Raw genomic sequence first — 7,474 nt, forward strand, 5'->3', positions numbered from 1 at the left:
TTGCATCTGTTTGAGGTATATTTGTATTTTTTTGTCATTTTGTATCTCTGTGAAGTTCCTTTGCATGTCTTTGTTGTCATCTTGTGTTTCTTTAAAGGTTAATTAGTGTTTCTTTGAGGTATATTTGTGGCTACTTTGGTCATTTTGTGTTGCTTTGTAGTTTCTTTGCATCTCTTTATGGTAATTTTTACACTCTTCCTGATTGATATGTGTTACTTTGAGTGACATTTTGGGGGGCCCTGACAGTACTGGCCTCTGGGCTTGTGCCCGGTAGGTTTGTACAGTGTTGGCTGCTTTAAGCCCTCACAGGAGTTTTAGGTTTTTACCTCCATGTTTTCTTTTCCAGATGCGGCCCACACCCTTTCTGTGATGTGGTTCTCATCTCGCTCTGACATGGCTGAGTTCTAGTAGCCACACCCAGATTGAGTCATCAGCATCACTCTGCACGATATCTGGGCCTAGAGAAGGTAAAAGATGTGGGCTGCAGTCAGATGCTGCCTGTGTTCCTCGTAAATCTACTTGAAACTCAGCTACATGAAAGCAGTCGATGAAGCCTGCTGAATTATTTTACTTATCTATGCAATTGTTCACTAGTGTTTTTGCAAGTTGTCTTCCAGAGTTTCTTCAGTCACTGAGTTGTAAATTGACCTTAAAGAGCCCTGGTGTGCGTCAGTGGAGAGTTCCCATGATGTCCATGATGACCTAAATGATTTACCACAGCTGTTAATGCCACTGAGAAAAATATAGTTCTGTAGCACAGACACCGAGACATTGCAAAATTGGTGTGAAATTGGCAAAATTCATGCATGTTGAGTACAAAATATTAAGTATGGGCAGCTTCATTATGAATATGTTTACATGGACTGGGCTTTCACATCAGCTGTTAGAATGCAGCATCATTTTATCCACTGAGCAGCATCAGTTTGAGTTATTAGGGAAATAAGGTCTGGAGTTTGGACCTCTGTTCTTATTCTTTCAATATGGACTTATGTGTTTGCATTGGTTTCCTCCAAATATGAAAATCCAACATACAGTGAAATGTCAATTATAATATATTCCAGCTGATAATCTTGAGCAAGTCACTAACCTCAGAGTCTGAGTAAGTTGCTGGGTGCTGTGCCGTGGTTGCACACTGAATATCAATATTAATTTCTTGCCAAGAGTAAAACGAGAAAGTCCAAGAAAAACACAAGAAAATTTTCTTGTTCATACAGTAAAACCGTTAGTTTGCCTAACTTACTAATAAACTTGGAAAAAGCAGGAAACAGGCAGTACATGTAATATATATATAAAATATGTAAAATATGTATTTTGGGGTGAACTGTCCCTTAAAGTAAAGTATATTTTGTTTAAGTAGCCCAATATCAAAACTCACACTTAACCTCAGGGGGCTTTACATTTAGTACAGCGTATGACACCCTCTGTCCTTACACTCCTGCAGCAGATAAGGAAAAACTCCCCCAAAAAACCTTTAAGGTGAAACTCAATGGAAGACACCTTCTATGTAATATTATCTGTATAGGCTTGGTTGTGTGTGTATAATACCATCCATGTGTTGTATGTATGTTTTTTGGTTTATGTCTGTTCTATATTGTATTGTGTTTCAGTTATACTGTGTTGTGTTTCTGTTATATTTTGTAATGTTTTTATGCTATGGACTCTTGGAAGAATAGCCCAAGTGGGCTAAAAGAGATCCAAATAAACAAACAAACAAAACACCTCAGGAAGAGCAACAGAGGAGGGACCTGTCTCCCAGGACACACACACATCATATATGAATGAATGAATGAATGAAATTTTTATTTTCGTGTCATGCCATCCTTATGGCCCATCCCATATGGGATTATATAACACATCTCCTATTAAACAAAAAAAGAAATCAACAGTCCTTTCTGTCTCTAATACAGCATACTCTAATACTACATACCACAAAGATACACCTGCTGAATGTACATACAGGAATAAATATAATGTGTACAGTGTGTATAAATGCCATGTGTACAGAATAGACCAACATAATGAAATTACAATACAGACAGTCAATATGACAAATTAATACATGGAATGTGAAGAGGAAACCAGTCGAAACTTCAATCATAAAACCTAGACCTCGAGACCCAACCCTAAGCGGCAGACATGAGAGTTGTATTGATCTTTTCATTCAGCTATCAGCAAGAAAAGGAATAAGCTTTTTTCCCAAATGTGAACTTTTCCTTTTGGTTGAGCTTAAGGAAACTTCAGTTCCTGTTCACAGGAAGCTCAGATTTGAATACCTGACTGGTCGGGCTGTAGCCTGCCACTTGTTTTCACAGACAGAGGTTGCTAGGCACAATAAAACACCCTCAGCATGCTCCGTTAGTTTCTCCTGGAAGTAATCGCTGTCTTGTTTGTGGTGTTTATGTAAAAGGCCGTCTGACTCATGCAGCGTAAACGGTGTGGCCAGGGCAGTCTGTTGCCCATAGGCCTGTTCTCTACCACGCAGTACAAAGCACTGTTATCACGGTGCAGCAGGCAGGCGGCTGCTCTGACTCAGCAAATAAAGTGCTTAACTCTCTCAAGACCACAGAGTTCCTTAAATGATCTCCCTGAGGAGAGACAGGGCTTTTTATTCAGCAGTACCAGTCCATGTCTTCAGCCTTTGATAAAGTGAAATTTCCTGAGCAATTCTGCAGACAAACCGCCTAACCTGCAAAAGAATATATATATATATATATTTTTTTTTTTTATTTAAAATGCTAAACTTGGGCACTGTATATGTAGTTAGCATATGATATATATCAATACAAACCTATTGGTTATAGTGTCACTCATATCACTCGCGCTGAACTTCAGCCAAGTTCAATATATACCTTCTAAATGTCTGCACAAAAACGCATGCTTTACATAACATGTTGTTCTGAGTAACAGTGAAAGATGTCACAATGTGTGTTATTTAATCTGTTTGTCTGCCTCTGTGTATTGATAGTTAAGAATAAAGGTGCTGGTTTGCCTTCAAGCTAAAAGTTTAGACTTGTGACCAGCTTATCAACTGTTTAGAACTTTTAACAAAATAATGTTTTTGACCCACTTCTCTTACAAAATGCATCCAGTTTGGTACATAGCATATACAGTATTTGGATAATTTATTTCATGTCTTGCATTATTTTGCTATGACTTCAACAACAGGTGTCTCCTAGATGCATTTTGCAGTAGCAGCATCAAGTCTGAGTAATCCTGCAAAATCTGATGGAAAAAGCAACAGTATGCTGAATTTTAAATGCTCATAATTCTTTGCTCATGAGCTTGACCCTAATGGAATTTTGCAAAAAAAAAAAACTGTATACAAAGTCAGAATACTTCTGGACAGAAATGTTCTCCAAAAATCAGCATGATTGTAATTACTACGCTTGTTTTGATACAACAAATCCTTGCTGTCAGATACAATAAAGGTAAATTGATTTAAATTTTAAACAACACATTTAGAGAAATGTTCTGCATCATGATTTTCACATATCACAGCATTTTAATTTCTGATCATTCCCCTCTCCCAATGGAAATTAATTTTAGTCTTCATGCATGACCCTATAACTGGATACAGTGGCGGTTCTAGCCTAACTGGTGCCCATATGGTTTCCTATAGAACAGGTCTATACCTTGTCCTTTTATCAAACAAACTAAATAGCCCTATGTTATTTATCTTATTTACATGAATGCATGTCATTTCTGTCTCTACATGGTTGCACCTTTACAAATCTCCTCTATCGAGGAGTTCCTCCCCAGTGCGCACACGCACACACACACACACACACAAACACACAAACACACAAACACTTGTATATACACACACACACACACACACACACACAGGCGAGCACACTAGAGTCTGACACAGTTTGTTACCTGACATAGTTATTGTTATGGACAGTGTGTAACACGCTGCTCGCACAGCAGCGCAGCACAGCACTAGCCTGGTTCCAGACCATAGACCCCGCCCACTCAACTGAGTAGGCTTGCATCTCTGGTCTGGCATACTGCAATGAATTTGCGATTTATCTCGTCCAAACGATGGATGGACCAATGAACGCTGGGGGTGGGGGTGGGTCTAGCGATTAGCCAATCAGCGCCACGCTGATGTCAAGCTGTACGCCGGTGGGTAACTGGTGAGGATGCAACAATGGCGACCGCTACAGATCCTACAGACCACATTAACGATGCTATCGAGGTATTTCACCACTACTCGCGTTAATGGAGGACCATATTAAGGAAGCTGCTAAACTGGATTTAACAGCGATGCAGCTGGGCGTGCACCATGACGGAGACATTTTAAACAGGCAATGCTCGCTTGTTTTCAGCACCCCCGAGGCATGGATACTAATGACGTCAGATTCTGGGTGAGTCGTTGATCTCTACTGATTGGTTAGGGAAAAATCAAATTCCCTCCCCCTCGCCTTCCATGGAAGCCATGTCAGACTGAAGGTTCTGGGAGCTTCAGTCTGACACTCAGGCTATTTCCAGTTGGCAACGAAATTTTGTGTATTGTCATCTTGGCCTGTACTCCCCTTAGCTGTCTAACAAGTGATTTCTTAGCTTTGGCACATAACTCAAAGTGTGATTGCTTGAGCTTGTGAGTATGGTTTGTCACTTGCTCGCCAACAATCTTACTAGATAATGACGACTGTGGGTGTGTCTGTTCCACAGGGGCGGTGGCAGGAGCGGCAAGTGCTGGAATTTGTAATTTACGTGACAACGCCTGAACGCAACACAGGGTCCACTCTGCTGTGTGTACAGTGCTGTGCTAGCCTGAGTGTCAGACTGAAGCTCCCAGAACCTTCAGTCTGACATGGCTTCCATGGAAGGCGAGGGGGAGGGAATTTGATTTTTCCCTAACCAATCAGTAGAGATCAACGACTCACCCAGAATCTGACGTCATTAGTATCCATGCCTCGGGGGTGCCGAAAACAAGCGAGCATTGCCTGTTTAAAATGTCTCCATCGTCGTGCATGCCCATCTGCATCGCCGTTAAATCCAGTTTAGCAGCTTCCTTAATGTGGTCCTCCATTAACGCGAGTAGTGGCGAAATACCTCGATAGCATCGTTAATGTGGTCTGTAGGATCTGTAGCGGTCGCCATTGTTGCTATCCTCACCAGTTACCCACCGGCGTACAGCTTGACATCAGCGTGGCGCTGATTGGCTAATCGCTAGACCCCCTGCGTTCACTGGTCCGTCCAGCGTTTGGACGAGATAAATCGCAAAGTCATTGAAGTATGCCAGACCAGAGATGCAAGCCTACTCAGTTGAGTGGGCGGGGTCTATGGTCTGGAACCAGGCTAAACTGGAAACTGATAACAAAGCTTGTTAACGACAAGATTTTTCACATATTACAATCAGTTATAAATTGCTCTGTAAAAAAAAGCGTTCCCTAATACTTTATATAATGCTTATATTTGTCTTCTTTAAAAAAAAAAGAATAAGGAAGACACTGATGCTTCATTGAATCGCCCTCTAAGTTTTTTAAACTCTGATCAAAAGATCATTGCAAAAGTTCTGTCAAGTCGCATAAAGGAGCACATTGATACGTTAATTCATCCTGACCAAACAGGTTTTATTCCAGACAGATTTCCCCTTTCCAACACTCAGCGTCAATTAAACATAATGTATTCAACTAAATTCCTGTACTCTGATGTCATTTCTTTACATGCACAGCGAGCCGTTGACCATCGAGAGTGGAGATACGTGTTTGCAGTACTGAAAAAATTAGGCTTCGGTGAGAAATTTATGCCCATGTTAAGAATGTTCTATGCCTTTCCCAAGTCTTCCATTCTGACAAACAAAGATAAATCCCCTGCATTCCTGCCGCGCAGCGGTACTAGATAGGGCTGTTGTCTCTCCCCTATGCTCTTTGCTCTGGCACTTGAGTCTTTTGCCATTTCAATTAGATCCAATTCCCAGATTGATGGAATAAGGTGTAGGACATCTGTCTGTACCATAGACTTATATGCAGATGATGTAGTTCTGACTCTGTCAGATGCAAGGACATTACTTCCCCTCTTTGATCTCATAAACAGCTTTGGTCAGTTTTCTGGGTTTACTATCAATTGGGAAAAGAGTTTGTTCATGCCTCTCTCTGACGGCCTCAACTCCCGCTTTCTTGATAACCTACCATCAATTATTTTGTTTACCTAGGGATCAATATCACCAGACACCCAAATTGCCTATTTAAAGCCCCTACAAGGAACTTTCATTTTGAGTTGATTTTGGCGACCCTGTGTATAAAGCGGTGGTGTTTTGCCGGAATGAAGCCTACATTTCCCATGAGCTCTAGCGTGTATTGTCGTAAAGACGCTTAACTGGCTCGCGCATGTGTTTGTTTTGGGGATGAATGAAACAACAAGACGGGAAAACTTTGCTCCCGCTCCTATTGGGGATCCCAGCTCACCTCTGCCGCACCCCAACTCCACCTCTCCAGCATAAGCGCCACTGCTGCCGGGATAAACGCAGCAGTCGGCTGGTAAGGCTGGAGAAAACAAAACGTTTATCCTGAAGGATTTCCTGACTTCCCGAGGATTGGGTTTTCTCTGTGTGACTGAGACATGGCTGACTGTTGGTGAGTCCAGTGCTTCCACAGAACTTTTACCCGATGATTGCTGCTATTTTAACTCCCCGCGGACATCCGGTCAAGGAGGAGGAATAGTGACTATTTATAAGAGTCATTATAAATGTAAGCAGCTAGGTAAGATGACGTGTGCCGTCTGAGTGCCGTAAATCGTTTCGTCCTGGGAGTGACCTGGGGCGGACCCCGAGACAGTTTCCTAAAGGTATGGATATACACTATATAGAAATAGCTTATCTTCACACCGATGGTCTCATTTGCTGTTGTAGGTGACGCACAGACATCAGCAGAAACGAGAGACTTTTGCATCTCCAGTTAAAAGTTCCTTGTAGCGGCTTTAAGTACAACTTTTTGGACATGATTGACAAGCTGAAAATGATGATAGATAAATGGAAACTTCTTCCTCGCTCTTTAACAGAATGTGTGAATATTTTTAGGATGGTGGCTCTTCTCAAATTTCTTGACTTGTTTCAGAATATCCCTCTTTACCTTACATCTTCCTCTTTAAGACTCTAGACTCTATCATTAAGGCATTGGGCCAACAAGCCTCCTTGCATCTGGGCCACGCTGCCAACAACTGCAAAGCGCAGCGCACCGAAATTCTCGCGCGAGCCCGTTCACGCATTTCTCCACGCCGGTCGACAAGCGCTTCTGCTCCCAGCTGTTGTCTCCGTCAAATTTTGGGCTGTTTTTCCATCAAGGGTATCTCTCTCTGTTTGTGTCTGTGTTTCGACAATGTTATTGGGCCTGTAATGCAAGAGCATGTGTTTTCTGGAACCAAGTCCCAGGAAACGCTTTCAGGCCCAACTGGCCTGAGATGACTCTTGTGATTAACGATCATCTACTGGAGCCTCTTTAAAAGCCTTTCTGTTCTCCAACATAAA

The sequence above is a fragment of the Epinephelus fuscoguttatus genome, linkage group LG5 (genome assembly GCF_011397635.1).
Source record: "Epinephelus fuscoguttatus linkage group LG5, E.fuscoguttatus.final_Chr_v1".
Taxonomy (NCBI): domain Eukaryota; kingdom Metazoa; phylum Chordata; class Actinopteri; order Perciformes; family Serranidae; genus Epinephelus; species Epinephelus fuscoguttatus.